This window comes from Sorex araneus, chromosome 1 (genome assembly GCF_027595985.1).
Source record: "Sorex araneus isolate mSorAra2 chromosome 1, mSorAra2.pri, whole genome shotgun sequence".
Classification (NCBI taxonomy): domain Eukaryota; kingdom Metazoa; phylum Chordata; class Mammalia; order Eulipotyphla; family Soricidae; genus Sorex; species Sorex araneus.
Genome location: NC_073302.1, coordinates 42,441,281 through 42,460,793, shown reverse-complemented (window position 1 = coordinate 42,460,793; position 19,513 = coordinate 42,441,281).

Genomic DNA, 19,513 nt, shown 5'->3' with positions numbered 1-19,513 from the left:
TGCTTCAAATCAGTAACTATTCTTTCTTCCTTTTTTCTTTTTCTTTTTTTAAATTGAATCACCATTAGATACAGTTACAAAGATTTCATGTTTGAGTTTCAGTCATACAATGATCAAACACCCATCAGTAATTATTCTTTCCTTGAATGAGGAGTTGACCTAACAACTACATTTCTTTTTTCTTTTTTTTTTTAAATTTGTGTATGTTTCGGCAGTCACAAATTACCATCTCACACTACAATTATGACAGCTGAGGCTAAACTACTAATTGTCACAGTCCAATTATCTCCATTGTTTTAACTTTTAACCAATTCCTCTCATGACACAGTTGAAAATTAGGGTAAAATAGAAAGCATTTCATCACATGCTACGCACTTTAAGATTTCTACTCTTTCTTCTAAAAATGATCTTAGGGGCATAGCAAAATATTAAGGAAACCGTTTTAAGGGCTTGCCTCCTGGGCTATTCCTTGTTTTAAATATCTTCCAGCATCTGTATTGCAAACCATAGTGCCTAAAATGAGAGAGAGGAGAAAGAAAGAAAGAAAAAGAGAGAAGAGAGGTACTGGGAACACTGGTGCTGGGAAATTACACTGGTGGAGGGATGGGTGTTGGAGCATTGTGTGTGACTTAAACACAATGAAACACAAGCAATAATAAATAAATAAATAAAAATTCTGCTGTGAATTTTTTATTTTTTAAATAATAACTATTTTAACAAGTGGTCATTGAAACAACACTTGATGAAAGAAGAAATGTGAACAAAAACTGAGTGTGAACAATATCTAATGTAACAGAAAGAAAACAAGTGTCTTTTTGTTTGTGTTGTTTTTAGGGGGCCACACCTGGTGATGCTCAGGGATTTTTCCTGGCACTGTGCTCAGAAATTATTCCTGGCAGTGCTCAGGGAACAATACAGGAGGCTGAGGATTGATCCCAAGTTGGCTGTGTGCAAGGCAAGTGCCTTACCCACTTTTTCTGGCTCTGGGCCTGAAAGTGTGTTTAAAACAGTAGAGATATATATCTGGCTATCTTATTGGAAAACATTGAATATAGCTAGTAAAAACACAAAGTTGGCATAGTATAAGAAGCTCGGTATTTAAAGACAGCTTTTTGGAATAGAGAATGACACCAATTTTCCTCAATTTATGTCAAAATACAGCACATTTTTTCCAAGAAGTTACTTTCAATGGAAATAAATGCAAACAGCTACAAAAATCACATATAGAAGACTTTCTAAATTAAAAAATTTGAAATCAAGAAAAAACAAATTTTTGATTGATTAAAAATGCATTCAAAAGAAATAAAATTTATTCATTTTGCACAAATAGTTCTTCATGTTCTGCTACTTATTCTATTATTATATAATACAAGTCTAGTCCGTGAGGACGTTAGTAGTGAGTAGATAAGACACTTCCCTATTTAGATCAATAAAATGAAGTAGAGAGTAATGAAAACAGAAATTAGTAAGGTGACACAGAGTCTTGGCTAAGAGTTGGATAGCAAGGAGTGATTTAAAGTGGATGGTGAAGCAAGGTCATGCTGACAAGATGCCCCTTCAGTTGAGACAAAAGACAAGTCTCACCTGGGTGGAGGACAGGACACCTCAACAGACTCATGCAGAGATTATGCGGTGGAAATGAGCATATTGTTCAAAGAAAGGGTCTAATCCTAGTGGATCATGTGAAGACTACTGGGAAACAAATTTAGTTAGATGGTCAAATGTTAAGGTGCTTATAATTCAAAGACCAGACTTTATTTCAGGTGACGTGATTAAGAGCCAGAATTTCTAACAAAAAGATATGTTGACATTTGAGGTCATTCTAGTATTTGGGAAATAAATTGTGGAGAAAGCTAAAAGCAGAACAGTGCAGCCAATAAAATGAATGTTGCAATATTATGAAAAGAAGTAAAAATTGTTTGGACCGAGACAGTGGCTATGAAGATGGAGTGAATTGAAGTTATTCAGCACACCTGAGTCATAGAAGTTCCAGACAAGGGATTTGATGGAAGGTGGATTTTTCATAGTGTAGAAAAAGTTACTATATTTTTTATTTGTTGCAATATTTCTTCTTATTTTTATGTTACTATTTCAAAACTGATAACTTGCTCTATTTGCTTTCTTTTACTATCTAAAACTTAACAATTATTCTCATATTAAGAAATCTAAGAGAATTATTCTCAAGTTTTAAGTATTAGGCATTACAGAGCTAAAATCTTTCCCCCTAACACTTATCTTTCCTCTATGAACAAAAACACCTAATTTATTTTACTTGAAAAAAAATGGACAGTGCAAAAATGGACAGTGAAAAGATGGAAAATTTTGTGCAAACAAGCTTTGAATTTTTATTTTATTTGAATTTTTATTTTTTGAAAAATATAACCAGTGGTTATTCATTTCTTAAAATATAATAGATGATTTCTTTCTACTACTTTTCTTATCAAATCCCTTTTCATCTTTTGTTGGACAATCTTATTTTTTCTCATTGGAATAAACATATTTAGAAAAGTATGTACAGTGTGTGAATTGGTTGCATAGTTTCAGATCTAGATTTACCTTCTTAACTTTCCCTAACTCTCCCTTCAAATCATTTCACATTCAGCCTCTCAAGAACAAGGACAGATTTTACTATTTTCTACATTATGATTGAAACTTTAGGTTGTAGCAAAATCTTCTGAGAAAATGTGTATCATTCAAAACTATATTCTTGTGTCACACACACGCACACACATATATTCACATATGAATATAGGCAAAATGAATATTACCAGCACACATGTGTGTGAATCATATGCATGTGTATTTTATATTTATCATAATTTTTAAAATCCATTATATATGATGTCTGCTATTTTCAGAAACAAAAAGAAGTGGCTTCATTGTAAGCATTGACCTGGAAAAAGTATAGAATACTGCATCTTTCCCCCTGCTAGTTCTACATTTAAATATAACCTGCTGTTTAATATAGAAAAGGATAGCCTAAGTGAAATTATAAAAGGAGTAAAAGAAACTAACGGATTGCATAGAAACTAAGCTATTTAGTATGTAGTCAGAAAATACAATCATATTTCCATATTTTACTGGGTATATTATTATAGAAAAACAAGCATTATTTTCAAAAGACATAGTATCCTTATTGATTAACTCTGAAAAAAAAACTATACATGCTCTTTTTCTTAATAGGTTGTGATGACCAGAACCTGATATTTTATTTGATTGAGACAGCACAAGGAGCTGTGAACATTATCACAGTGGCCACAGAATAAATACAAAAAAGAAAAAACTAGAATACCACTGATAATTGTCTTATCTAGACAATAAATTCCAAGACTCCTTCATGTTCTCACACATATTGTATATTGACATTTATAAATGCACACCTTTAAGAATCGTTTCTAATTCAGCCAATTCCTTGTTATTTTGGCATGAAACATGTTTGAAATGTTTGTAATTAATGAAGTCAATTCTCTAATGCCTACTCTTTCTTTATATAGGAAAATATTTCTGAATAAAACAAGCCACCCAGCTTCATTTATAGTTTACATAAAACAAAAAATGAAGAACTTAAGTAGCCAAATGAATCTTGAGGGTGTAGAACATCTCTCATGATACATACCCTGTGCCCTCTATTGTATGTGATTTAGTACTTGCCTTCTACTCCACTGAATACCAGGACTACTCAAAGTGGTCTAAATTGCTTGGCTAAAAGTCTTGCTATAAGTTCCACAATGAATACACTCACCAGGACAAACACTTAACATTTAGTGATGGAGTGAAGCAATAACAACATTTTAAAGGGTATTATTTAAAAGGAGGTTCTGAATACAGTTATTTTATAAAAGCAGAGTATTTCTCCATGACAATTTGAAGGAAAATGCTTACTTAGATGTCTGTTTCATCCTACCTTTTCCATACATTGAGATGCAGCTGGAGATTGAGACTTAATCACATGACCAGGTAATCTATTAGCAAACTTGTTTGAGATTGCTTCTCCTTCATGGATTCTCCCCTCGAGTAGGTCATCTCCAAAAGACACTTTATAGTTTTTTGATAATTAAAGCTCATAACTGAGAATGTTACTAGTACTGTGATTCTCAAAGTCTGTCAAAATCTGAAACTTCAAAAATCTGGAATGATGTGCATCGCTTTTCAAAAATTTGTTTAGCAAGTCACAACATTCAGGTGAGTATGCTTTACTATTTAAAAAAAAGTTAAAAAAAGCCAATGATGTTATCATTGTGAAAGAACTAAAACTAGTTTGTGATAGCTCCTTTTGTATAAACACAAAATAGATTATAACCCTTTCGGTACGTTCCATTATTACTGAGATTTTAATAGACCTTTCATGTATTGATTTCTTTACTATATAATCATTCTTGAATTGATGCATGATGCTGAATGTGCTAAATAATTGATAGCATGGAGATTTACTGGGAAAGCTATGACAAGCTGGAGGATGTGGCAGAAAGAAGCTTGGCAGAACAGCAATAAATGCAGTCAGAAGAGGACTGTGCTGTCAGGATAGGAATATTGTATGATTAATTGCTCTATTACTTCTCCTTGGTCTGCAGAAAGGCTAGAGGAGATTAAAAAGGGAGTAGAACATAGTTTGCTGAATGTGGCTTCTTCTTATTTATTCATTGAAGTCAAGGGTGAGGCCAAATGTCTGAGCTTCTGTTATATCTTTATTTACCAAAGACAGAGGCAATAACTGATCCTGTTGAAATTTTATAGAAAAACATTTGGTTTCATAATCATATATTCATTGTATTAATGTTACATGGCTATTCAGAAAGCATGTCAATTTCCAATGAATTATCAATCACTTTGAGAGCGGGATGTCAAAAAAATGGTAATGAACAAGAACTATAACAGAAAAATGGTAGTACTATAAAAGGAAAATAGTAGCGAATAAAACCTGTAACAGAAAAGTCACACCACCCAAGGTGTTGTTTAGTGCTTAAAATATATGCTAGTTTTGTTTTTAACTTTTAACATTGTTTTACCCAAATTGCCTAGTTGATACTCATGCAATTATAAGGTTATACTGGAATTTTATCACATATACACATAAAAATAAAATTTGCAGTATTTTGAAGTTTATATTTTCAATATCACAATTATTCTGGCTTATCCTTTCATGAAGTAATAAATAATAAATTAAAATCATTTGTTCTGAAGTAAGAAAAGTGAAATAAAATTTTTCTATTGCAATTTCAGTAACTACTTCAATTTTTTAAAATTTTATTTGGGATTATTCCTGACTTTGTTCTTCAGTATCAATACTGAGATTTGAAGGAATCATTTATAGTGCCAGGGATCAAATTGGAATTGACTATGTGCAAAGCAAGCACCAAAACTTCTGAATTATTTCTTTGGCACTGCAAATTTAAATTTTTATCTTTTCAATCTTACCAAACTTATCAATTTTCCAGAACTCCTACCAAAGTAATAGGGTTCTTATAAGTAATTTTTGAAGACCAGTCAAGTAATACATAGTAAAATGTAAGTGATTTTATTTTATTTATTTCTGGAAACTCCTAAACAGTATTTAGACCTGGGAATTGTTCTTGAGGATACTTAGGTATGGGCTGGAGCAATAGCACAGTGGGTAGGGCATTTGCCTTGCACTGGGGCAACCTGGGTTCGATTCCTCCACCCTCTTGGAGAGCCCGGCAAGATACTGAGAGTATCCCGCCCACAGGGCAGAGCCTGTCAAGCTACCCGTGGCATATTCGATATGCCAAAAACAGTAACAACAAATCCCACAATGGAGATGTTACTGGTGCCCACTCGAGCAAATTGATGAGCAACGGGATGACAGTGACAGACAGTGATACTTAGGCAAAAGGAAGGTTCAGTGTGAGGGCCCAGTAGTACTGGAGGTCATCAGGGTCACCCTGACATATATGATGGCTTCAGAGTTAGATCAGATACTGTCTGGTGGCCATGTGGTCCTAGAGATCTAAACTGGAACCTTGTACATATGAGTCATAAACCACTGTCCCTTGAGTTAATTCCCAAGCCTCAGATGGGTTTATTGTAGAGTTCTTGATTGTCAAATAAGAATTTGGCTCTTTGGTTTTAATTGGATGGGAATAGAGCTTTATATGTAACTGTATTTCATTTGCTTGTGTAATAGTTTCAATCTACCTACCATATGAAAAGTTTATAACTTAAACAACCCTGAGTTATTTTATAGGTCATACACTGAGTTTTTAAGTAAAGTATGTTATAACAGAAATCAAAATACCACACCTGTGTCATACAATGCAAACTATAAACATGGAGCATTCTCATGCTATTTATCAAAGTAGCATGGATTGCTGATAAAAGATCATTACTTTCATACATCTCATGCCAATTCTATTAATTTTTTCTACTTGTTTAGGAAATTGACTTGAGAAATGGTTCTCAACGCATTAAAACATAACTCTGGTTCAAACACTTTAATATAGTATATCGACTGTATTTTCCCTATTTTTGTTTAAAATATGATAGGTTATATTTATATATATGTAAACATTTTGTTATTACTACTACTGAATTTGTACTGCAAATGCTAGATATGAAAATTATCTTTACTACAGAATAACATTATTTATTCAAGATAATAGTTTATTCAATTTTCGTGGCATTCTAGTACATATTCCAAACTGCATACTTGGGGCTTTTGCAAAATGTCTGATAATATTGGTTTTTCCTTTTTCCCTGGCCACAGAGAGTTTAAGAATATTGGGTTACACCCATCACAATGCTCCCAAGGCACTCCCATTCCTCTGTGCTTATCTGTAACCTCTTCTCTGCTCTGCTTCCCCAACCAGTCAATCACCTTTATCTCCAAATCAGACTCTGTTGACTTGTACGATGAGATCCTTCTAGGACACTGGATTTGTATTTGTAAGTGAAATATTGCTTTTCTCTTCTCCTTTGTCTTTTGCACACTTACTTTAGAGCAGTGTCCTTTTTGTATAGACACAGGCAGACAGTTAATGCTATGCTTTGGTAACTTGGGATTTAATTGACTCTTAATAATATTCACTCCTGGATATCCATTTTCTCGACTTAAGCCTCAGTTGCCCTTAGTTCCTAGCACCCCAAAAGCAGGGTCCTGATGAGGGACTGAACGGACCCAAGGCAAGCTGTGAGCTACCCTGGCATCGAAATGGGCCAGACCAAGCGCCATAATAGTAAACTATAAGGAACGCAATAATGAACCCCTAGATGACCCACCAGCTCTGCTCTTCAGATTCATGACCTAAATCTCTGAAGAGTTGCAAGCCAAATGGCTGAAATTCATGAACACACAAATTTTCAATTATCATTTCAGTAACAACTCCAATTTTTCATTCCCCTATCCCTCCCGATTGAAAACTCTGGAGTGCCCTGCCCTGCCCAGGGGGATGTGGGGTGAGTCCCTGCCCTGCTCACGACCAGCAGCCGTACCCACAAGTCATTGCTGCTGCCCTGCCAAGAGCCTACAGCCTAATTTCATGGCTACACTCAGAAACTTTACAGACTTATCCCAGGTCTACAGCTCCTGAAGTTTCTGGACACCTCTAAATTCCACAGTATTGAACAATCTAGTAGGAGCTCACCAAATTAGATGACAAAATAATGTAAAAGGCAGTTAAACTCAACAAACAAAAATAACTAGCACAGAAGGCTCAACTAGCCACAAACAGCTTAAGAAACCCTCAGCCAAGGACTTAATAATCTTATAGTGAGATACAAAAATTGTCACTCTGTTACTACAGCATTTTTTGATCATTCCTTTAGCCATTTGATTGGGACAAGTAATATAAAACAAATTATCGTGTGCCTGCTAAAAGGGCAGACTTGTGGAGTTGTTGGGAAAATGGGGACATCATGATTCAGGAAAGATCACTCAGGTGGTGGTATTGATGTTGGAACATCAAAACGTAACAACAGAATTAAAAACAACTTTTAAATTATGGTATTTTAAATAAAGTGAAAAAATATTGTAGGGGCTGGAGTGATAGCACAGCGGATAGGGTGTTTGTCTTGCATGTGGCCGACCTGGGTTCGATTCCCAGCATCCCATATGGTCCCTGAGCACCACCAGGAGTAATTCCTAAGAACAGAGCCAGGAATAACTCCTGTGAATTGCCAGGTGTAACTGTCACTGTCATCCCATTGCTCATTGATTTGTTCGAGGGGGCACCAGTAACGTCTCTCATTGTGAGACTTAGTGTTACTGTTTTGGGCATATCAAATATGCACGGGTAGCTTGCCAGGCTCTGCCATGCAGGCGTGATACTCTCAGTAGCTTGCCGGACTCTCCGAGAGGGGAGGAGGAATTGAACACGGGTCAGCCGCGTGAAAGGCGAATGCCCTACCACTGTGCTATCGCTCCAGCCTCCCTGCCACACCCGCCAAAAAAATGTAGAACAACATTATTAGCAATAGAAATTTATAATACAATATATAAAATAAAAATAAATTAAATATAAAATACTTAGATAATTATAAAAAATAAATACAAATGAAAATGAAAATAAATATACTAAAAAGAAAAATACATGAAACATACACAGCAACTTAAACAAGTGTTTGTTATCAAATCTGAACCTAGTTACGTATTCCATTTTCATGGAATACTGCTTTCTCTTTAGCTGTATAGGAACCAGGCTATTTATCTTTTTTCTCCCACTTTTGAACATTTACATGAATTAATCTTTACAGGAAATGATCTAACTATCGAACTTGCAAGTTGATCTCAGTTATCATCAAAGTTTCAACGTAAATGTCACATCATTAATGATATGCTGGCATACACACAAGTGTCAAGTCAATGTTTATTTTATCACAACTTTATAAATTTTAAAGAATGCATCAGCATCTGAAACAATCTATTTTGCATACATATTTATTAGGAATTTATTTTATTTCTCCCAATGTTTGGTGGTATTTTCATTGTTGTTTATGTTTTGTTTTTGGTCCATTTCTGGTATACTCAGTAACTATGCCAATTGAGTTTTCTCAATGGTACTTTAGGAACCATGTGATGCAGTGATCACATCTGGGGTTCCCACATAAAAAGCATATGTTCCAGCCCATTGATTCATCTCACCTGGCTCCAATTTAGCTATTGTAGTATAATAGTGCTTATATAATGGCCCTCCAAACCTGTCCACCTTCAAAACCCTGGAATCTGCAAATGTCCAAAAGGGATAATCCGTAAGTGATAAAAAAGTTGAAATAGGGGATTATTCTGAATTGACCATATCAGTTAAATTTAATCCCATAAAACCTTAAAAATGGAAAATTTTTTCTGGCTATAGTTGGTCAAAGAAAAATATTACTAGAGAATAAACATAGGATAATGTAATGTGAGGATAAAAAACAAAGAATTAAGAGTGAAGTGATGTGAAAATCTTCTAGAAAATAAAAAAAAAATAAAAGGAAATGGATTTTCTCAGGTAGCTCTGCCAACACTTTGATTTTTGTCAACTGGTTGTCAAATTGAATTTATCACCTCAGAGTTGTAAGTTAAAATATTTTTTGCTGTTTATGCCACCAAAACCGTGTTAATTTGTTTTAGCAGCAATAGAATATGTGTACAACTATAAAACCCTGAAAATCAGAAATTTCTTTTCTATGTTTCACTCTAATGTTAGAGTTTGGAAATGTTTGCCTGGTAAATAGCATTCAATATGAAGTTGTTCAATATTAGTTATATGTAGATAGTGACCAAAAATAACCCATACCTGAATATGTATATTTAAAAATGTATGTGGCCTTTTGATATGGTTCACTAATTTTTTTAGGTAATTTCTATTGTCCATTTTTCTTCTAATCATCTTAAATAGTAAAAGGATAGTATAATTACTGTACTAAAAGAGGTAAACTGCTACTAAAAGTCCTCCCTTTTTTTAATTGAATCACCATGTGGAAAGTTACAAAGTTCTCAGGCTTATGTCTCAGTTATACAATATTCAAACACCCACCCCTTCACCAGTGCCCATATTCCACCACCAAAAACCCCAGTAAACCTCCCGCCCCCGTCCCCCCACCCCCAACTGTATAACTGATGAATTTCACTTCATTTTCTCTTTACCTTGATTACATTCCATATTTCAACACAAAACTCACTACTGTTGTTGGAGTTTCCCCCCAAGAAAGACAGCCCTACTGCCAAGGAAGCATTTGATAATTAGTTTTCCATTGCTGAGAATGAAGAGATATGTAGCCCCACTGCTCCAAGTACATAACTCTTTTTTTCCCTTTTTCCTTTTCCTTTTTTTTCCCCTCATCCCCCTTCCCGTGCCTCATAGTATGGTGGACACTACGCCGCATTTCTCCCTGAAAATGGGAAACAACCGGGAAAGAGGGATATTTTCTCTTCTCAGCCAGCATGGGGCTATTGCTTAGTTCACAGTCCAGAGAAATGGCTGCTACTTTGATTACCTTCAATATTTCAAAAAAAAACTCACTGTTATTATTTGGAGTTCCCCCCCCCACCCCAAATCAGACCTGCTAAAAAGGAACCGTTTCACATTGCTGACAATTAAGAGATGTTAAGTCGAGCAGACGCGGCATCGTTCGCGCGGTTTTGGATTTCTGTATAAAGTCCAGGGAAAATTCTGCCAGAAATTGCATAGCCCAGCTCACAGTCCCAGTGCATTGCTGTAAGAAGCTGCGCTGGATGCCAAAATGTGTTAGGTTTCTGGAATCAAAGTCTTTAGGCGCAGAGAGTCCGTTTTGCTCCCCTTTGTTCTTAATGAAATAATAGTGACTAAAAGTGCTGTTCTCCCTAAAAGTTTACAAGAGTTTAGAGAACAATTCAGTAGAAAACTAAACTGATGATCATTTTTGTTTCCTCTTATTCCCGTGCATTCCCTAATTTTATTTTGAAGGAAATTTAAGTCTTAAAACAATCTTAATTATAAATGTTTCCACCTTTAAGAGATAATAAATCTACTTTGTTTAGCATTTTTCAAAGTTATACATTGCTTTAGCACACTGGTTCTAAGTTATCCCATTCATGTGATTTGATTTTGTCAATCAGATATTGGTGAATGATATGCCTATAACTTCAACAAGTTGTTGCAAGTTTCTTATCACTTATTTGTTCCTTCTGCTATTGGTCTGAGAAAAGGTCTGGAATAGTCAACTCTAGATAATGAGAAACATGTTGAATAGAATGAACTCCCCTAAGTCACATAAACTCAAATCCTCAGTTTTCAACCTGCTTATGTCTGGTTTATGAGACCAGTTAAAACTAGGTGAAATCATTCCCCTGTAAACACACAAACTAATTTTTGTTTTAAATCACTAATTTGAGGATGACTAGTGTTATGGTCACAGAATATTGGTGAAATAAAGATTTTATTTTATAAATCAGTGATAAGCATAGAAAATATTATCAAACTAATGTTTCCTGGCTGGAAAAGATTCAGGTTTCAAACCTTTAAAATTATCCCAAAGGGACCAGAGCAATTACACAGTGAATAGGACATTTTTTTTGCACACAGCCAACCCCAATTCAATCTCCGGCATCCCATATGTTCCCCTGAGCACTGCCAGGAGTAACTCTTGAATGCCAAGCCAGGAATAACCCCTGAGTATGCTGGATGTGACCCCAAAAGCAAAATGATAATAAAAAATAATAATAATAAATAAAATTGGTCCACATTCAAACCACATTGCCATGTAAGCCCATCTACTGGTCTTGTACCAGAGACATATAATATATCTCAAAAGAGAACAACTAGCTGCAAATATTTCTTGGATAGGGGCTGGAGAGATAGTACAGCTGGTAGGGTGTCTGATTGCATGCGGCTGACCTGGGTTAGATCCCCACCATCCCAAATAGTCCCCCAAGCACCACCGGGAGTGATTTCTGAGTGTACAGTCAGGAGTAACCCCTGTGCATTGCCGGGTGTGACCCAAAAAGAAAAAAAAATTTTTCTTGGATACCAATTCTTGGCTGAAATCTCTGGGACCATCTTGGAGGTGTGTGTGTGTGTGTGTGTGTGTGTGTGTGTGTGTGTATCTGTGTGTGCGTGTGTGTGTGTGTGTGTGTGTGTGTGGTGGAAGGGCGGGGTCTGGAATGGTGGACCAGCTCCCCACCCTACAAAAGCCCTCAAAGTCTCTGCCATGCCTCCAGTCAGACAGACTGCCCAGTTAAATATTCTGGATTTTCTGGAGTGACATCTCCAAACTCTGCAACAGTGACATCCCTGAAATAGCACACAATTTAGGTGAGGTGTAACAAGGAAGCCAACCAAATCTGACTAACAACCCTCAGACAAGGACTTAATGTCCCCATGATATGATACAACAATTTTCACAATTTTTCTTCTAAGAAAATATTTTTTATCATTATGTTAGCCACTTAGTGGTAACAAGCAATATAAAATCAATTCTAGTGGGCTTGCTGCAGGGGTAAGTTTGAGAGGTGATTGAGAAAATGGAGAAAATGGAGGAGGGAAGGTTATAGTGATGGTGGGATTCTTGATAGAATATTGAATGTCTGTAACAAATCATCATGAACAACTTTGTAAACCACCGTGTTTAAATAAAGTGAGGAGAAAACATCTGATGAAAGCCTCATTGAGAGCCTCATTTTAAGACAATAGAATAATAAACTAAATATGTGTGTGTATGAAGTGAAGATAATTACCTTAAATTCCATAAATAAATGATTTTTTTTCTGGGTTTATTTAAGCTTTCTATAAGAAATGGTCACACAAAACCCTCATCTTAGTAGCAATCTGGCTCACACCTCCTACTTAGAATACTATGTTAAATTGGCTTCCCTCTTTGCTTTATAGTATGATTCACTTTTCAGAGAAAGTTAAAAGAAGTAATAGTAAATTAGATAGTGCCTCAACAATTGCTTTCCTGTGCACTCATGGTGCTTTGGGATAGGAGAAAAATAGACAAAAGTATATATACAAGTATGTATAAAATGATAGGCTCATAATGGATTTAATGTTCACGGTTCAAAAGAGTTTCAGAACACCAAAGGGGATGAAAAAAGTTTTTTTTTTTATTATCTTGTTAGTACTGGTTTTCACATATTCTCAAGTTTCATTCATTAATTTTACTGATTTGGGGAATACACTTAGAGCTAGAGGTAATACAGGGGATAAGCACTTGTTTTACATGCTGCAGAACTTGGTTCCATCATCCCTGATACCACATGGTCCTCTGACCACACCAGGTACAATATCCAAGCACTCAAAGCCTGGAGTAGCTACCAGCACCATTGAATGTTTTACACACACACACACACACACACACACACACACACACAAACTTCATTAAACTGTGAAGTCTTCTGTGACGCTATTGAAAATCTGCTGTATTCACTGAGTATGAAATACCTTATTTGGATCGTAATAGTGCGCTAAATGTTCATGACATTTACGTAAAAAGGTAATTGTGCCCATTTTTTAAAAAGTGTATTATTTTTACTGATTACATCCCTAATTTCAATTGTATATGTCACCCAAAGTGGGATTAGGTACTCAAAATACAGAAAACACTTCCTAACTGAAAATGCCAAAATCATTAGCTTGATTTGCATCAGTAAATGGGAGTACAAAGCTGAGGCCTTATTGATTACACTATTAGTGATTTAAAGGTTGATTACTTACATTTACGTTTTTTCTATCTCCATTTCATCTTTCTAGAAATATGTGAATTATTTCCTGCTAAAATTTTTCCATAGGAATCAAGAGTGATATTTTTACATTTGGTTATATAAAAGAAAGGAATGTTAAACAGTTGCTTTATGGAATATTTTTAAAGTTTTCCTTAAATACAATAAAGTATATACTTCTTAGCAGAAGTTACATAATTAAGAACATAAAAGCACTGATATTTCATTGGTGTAGAGCCCCAGCAAGCTGTGCTCTAGGGTCATTGTTCAAGAATTACTCCTGGGAGGTGCTCAGAAATTGCTCCTGGTGATGCTTGGCTAGCATATGTCGTGATAGTCCCAGGTCAACCACATGCAAAATAAGCACTCTACCTATACTACATTATCTCTCTAGTCCAACACCATACCTCCCACCAAAGTGTCTGCTGCCCTTCACTGTTAGGGTCCCTCACTGCCCTCCTCCCTTGTCTTATAATCCCGACCTCACTCCAACCCTCACATTTCACTGTCCTGATTAACTCTATCCTGTAGATCAATTATCAAATTCTGTCACATTCGGCCATGTGATATTCCCTTACTATGGTATTTCATATTCCAAATATGAAAGAGATCATTCTGTATTTGTCTCTTTTTTTCTGGCTAAATAAATTCAACATGTATCCTCCAGCGTCATCCAATTAGCAGTAGATCACATGATTTCACCTTTTCTCAATAGTCACATAGCATTCCATTGTATGTATGCCACAGTTTCTTCATTCAGTCATTGTTTTTGGACCCCTGGGTTGTTTCCAGATTTTGTGAATAGTGCTGCAATGAACACAGCAGTAGAAATGTCTTTTCTTGGTAGTTTTAGACCCTCAGGGAGTGGAATTACCAGGAAGTGGAATGGCTGAGTCATATGGAAGTTCAATTCAGAGCTTTTTGAGAAGTGCCCAGATTATTTTTTAAAGAGGAACCTCTCGACATTCCCACTATCAGTAATAAGAGTTCCTTTTCTCCTCACATCCACCCCAACACTGTTGTTTTCAGTCTTTGTGATACATACCAGCCTCATTGGTGTGAAGTGATATCTCATTATTGTTTTGATTTGCATTTCTTTGACTATCAGTAATGTTGAGCAATTTCTCATACTCTTCTTGGTCATAGATATGTCTGTTTTGAGGAATTTTCTATTTATATCTTCTCTCCATTTTTTATTTTTTTATTAAAATATATCTGTGTTTTGTATGTCTTGGAAATTAATTCACTGTCATAGGGTGGTGGGAAAATTTTTCTTCAAGTCTGAGAGTTATCCTCTTATTCTGGTTATCATTTCTTTTGTAGTGTAGAAGCTTTTTACCTTGATATAATCCCATTAACTTACCTTCACTTCCATTTACTTGGGCAATCACAATAAATCACTGGCTACCTCTCTATTCAATGTCATAAAAAAATTCTGCCTGTATTATCCTCAATAAAATATGTGGATTCAGGTCGGATATCAAGTTTTATGGATGGTAGAAGATAGAAACCCAAATTTTCTTTACATGTGAAATGCCATTGGTTGAGGAGGCATTCCTTACTCTTAGCTTTTGACAAAGATTCACTGTATCACTGTCATCTCATTGTTCATCTATTTGCTAAGCAGGCACCAGTAACGTCTCCAATATTCCAGCCCTGAGATTTTAGAGGTCTCTTTTTACTAGTCCTTTCCAACGGTGCCATATTGGAGGCTCTTTCAGGGTCAGAGAAATGAGATACCTTATTGTTACTGTTTTTGGCGTATTGAATGCCACGGAGAGCTTTCCATGCTCTGCTGTGTGGGCGGGATACTGCTGGGTTCTGGAGGTTTTTGGCTGCTGGAGTTCTGCTTTGCGCAGGGAGGGAAACTCAACCTGCCCCACTCCAAGGGGCCCTAGTGAAGACAGCCTGGTGTGGGGGCAGGACATTCTGCATCCTGTCTAAGATTAGCTGGTAGTATTAACTCAAGAATCTGTATCTGAGCTCTCAATTCTATACCATTGGGCTGAGAGTCTATGTTATTCCAGTTCCACAATGTTTTCATTACGATTATTTTTCAGATAATTTCTAATTGGGAAGTGGACAGTCTCCCATATTATTTTTGCCTATAATACTTTGTTTTTTCCAAGGTGTTATTAATCCATATGAATTTCAACAGCATTTGGTCTATGTCTTTATAAAAATAACATGGTTTTTTATGGGAACTTCTTTTCATCTGCATAGTACTTTGGGTACGATTGTTATTTTGACAATATTAATCCTTCCAATCTATAAATACCAAATCTGTTTTCTTGTGCATTCTTATGTTTACTTTAACAATATTTACAGTTTGTAATGCTTCCCCTTCTCTTGTTGATTCTGCCGAATTTGATTTTTTTCCTTCTATTGCGTGCACAGGAAAATACAGTAGGTTTCTGCCTGTTGATTTTGTAGCCTTCTACTTTACCATACATTTAATTTTAATAATAAATGAGTGGCTGGAGATATAGTACAGAAGATAAGGCACTTGCCTTGCATTCAGCAGACTGTAGTTAGATTCTCTAACACCACAAGTGGTCCCTAGAGCTTTGGAGTATGTCCTGAGCATCACCAGGCGTGGCAAATAAAGAGTAAATAAAAGTATAAGGGATGCATACTATTGCTAATAAAAAGAATGTCAATTAAAATATTTAATAATTGAACAATATATGATTCCAGATGAAACCCAATTAAATATATCTTATGACTAAGAGTTATATTTAACTCCATCAAACCTGACTTATGATATATTTTGTATTGAAATTTACTTAGTTTACTTCTAATAAGTTGATGAATATAATATTAGAGTGGTAGAATAAAGACAGAAACTTTCTACATAAAGTCACATAAATCTGCTGCCATGATAGCCCAGCAGGTAGGAAGCTTGCCTTGTGCAAAGCAACCCAGGTTCAATTTTCCACATCCCATATGGTTCTCCTGAGCACCACCAGGAGTGATTCCTGAGTGCAGAACCAATAGCAACACCTGTTCATTGCTGAGGTCTGGCCCCAAAACAAAACAAACAAAAGAAAGTCACATAAATCAATTTAGATTAAAAGATGATAATCACTCATATTCTTGCTACTAATGTACTTAAAATATTTTGTTAAATAGTTTAATGTTACAGGCTTCAGTAATTTTATTGGTCTTGGTTCATTTAACATAAATATTTAGGACCTAACTACAGAAAAGCAACTAAACTGTGGGGAAGAAAAATTAAGCCTAGGATTTGGTCACTGGAAAACTTTCAATATCTGCCTTTCATCTTGGTACTATGTAAATCAACTCATTTTTAAACATCAAATTAAAACCAAGACTGAAAAAGAATCAGGTTATTAACCCTTATTTCCTGGTCAATTCCCACTTAGATAATTGCTCTGGGCAGCCAAACTAAGATCTTCCAGTAATTTCATTTTGAAAAATAAAATTAGACAGCAGACCCTGGCATTCTTTCCCAAATTGTACTTTAGTTCTATGACAGTACTGTTCAACAGCTGCTATGTTCCACCTCTTAAGTGGCTATGTTCCCAATTTTCCAAAATAACTCATTTTTATAAAAATAATACATCTCATTTATAAAGAGCACTTCATTTCATGATGTCAATGTTATTTTCATTCAACCCATATAAATAGTGTCAGTATAAAACTGAGGATAATTTCACAGATAATGAAACAGACGCCTAGGAAAGAAAAAGAAAAGAACACATGGTGAGCTATGACTCCACTTCTTTTAGAAATGATGTTCTAAAACTTCCCTTGGCTGCTTGTATTTTCACACAGTGTTTATTTTTATTGGGTTTCCACAAGAATAATAAGAAAGTTACCTCTATCACATTGTAAATGAAATTAAGAATATAGGAAGCTCGAAACATAATAGCAAATGTATGCAGCAGCCCATGAATATTAATGAATATGCCTAATACTCATGATTAATTGCGTGATACTAAAAGACGTAAATTACAAGCTTTTAACATACTCCTACAAAACAGGTAAAATATACTTGGTAGTGCTACGCATTGCTATGCCTGTACAGGTTAGGCATAGCAATGGGGAGAGCAGGAAGTCGGCTAAAACAATACAGCATATGTACCACATTGCAAAATCCTTCTACTCCCTCAAGACTCCTTATCCAGATGTTATCAAGACTACTGTTCATTTTACTAGAGAGAAAAGGGAGAATAGTAGTCATCTCTTTTCTCATAATTAATGCAATTTTCTCTCTTCCTTTTCTACGTTTATCTCTATAGTTTGCTTTCACTAACCTAGTTGACTAATACTTTAAAAGTGCATGAAATAATAGCAAAATTTCACCCTTTGCTTTGGATTAAACAAGTATCTTAAGGTTTTTCCAAAGCAGCACATGAGATTTTTGAGCCTATTTATTTATAGCATATTTTTGAGCATATTTATTTATTTATTGTTCACCATGTAACAATCCATTTTTTCTACTTTATTGATTAGTTTTATTTATGGAATGGTGGTCTACTTTACTGGTTAGTTTTATTTAAGGAATAGCTTTAAATTTTTCTCAAATTCCTTTTCTAATAGATGACCTTGTGAATTTTTTAAAATTTCATTAACATAAATATTAGCACAATGAGGATTATAAGTATTATCACAATTAAATAATATAAATCTATTTTTAATAAATTTATTAATAATGATTTACTTGGCATTTACAAGTTAAATATTGCATTCTTAATGTTATAATTTTACTATACCCTCAGATTCTTTTTTATTAAATGAGAGCTCAGTTTATTTTTCCCCTTCAAAAATGTTCAACAGTTTTCTCTCATGCATTTAACATTTTTGAGGCCTTACTATTCATATTTTTGCTATAAAAGTTCTTATAATGCTATCTTATTTTTCAATGCTCTGAAATAATTCTTGTAGTGTTTAAGTTTTATTTTAATTTTTTATTAAGGCACCATGGTTTACAAAGTTATTCATAACTCAAGTCATAACTCAAGTTATTCATAATTGAGTTTCAGACTTAATAGAATTCCAACACAAATCCCACCACCAGTGCCAACTTCCCTCCAACATTCTTCCCAGGTTCCCTCCGAATCTTCACCTGCCCACTTGATGGGAATAATTTTAAATTTGGATGTTTCAGTTCAAATCCCATGCTCACAGTATCCTCACCACAACATCCTAACCCAAACCCTCTAGAATTTTAGCAGTTCCCTGGTAGCAGCTCACCCCTCTTCAATGCAGGTGCTCCAAGCTTTCCCACGAGCATAACAGGCCAGTTATTCAGGGAGTTGCACCAGCAAGAACTCCAACACAAATTCAATTTGCATCTTTAAAGTAACCAAACCCAAGTCCCATCCCAAACTTCACAATCAGCCTCAATTGAATAATTGCATATATTTAACTTTAATTTTCTACTTAAACTTGATAAACCTATATACCCTAAACTTGATATACCCTAACTCTTAACTGCATCCTAAATCAAACCTGAACCCTAACTCTAATCCAATTTACATCCTAATAATATCCCTTCCAGAAGCCTTGACTTGAAATTCACCATTAACCCCAGTAGAACAATTACCATATATTTAATCTTTATTTTCGGCTCTCACTATATACGAGCATATGCCCCAGTACTCAGTAAAGATGAGAATTAGTTTATTTTCATTATTCTAGATATAGTACCTAGCAAGAAATTGAAATTGACACAAATGATTAAAGCTTTTGTTGAAAAAATAATTAATATTTTATTTAGCCACCTCTTTATAATGGTGAGTGTGATTTCATATTGTGCATTAAATATTGCTATTGAATGTGTTAATTAAATCAGTTTTCAAAAGTTTAATTTTCAGTCACCCATATTATTGACTAATGGTATTAGTGCATTAT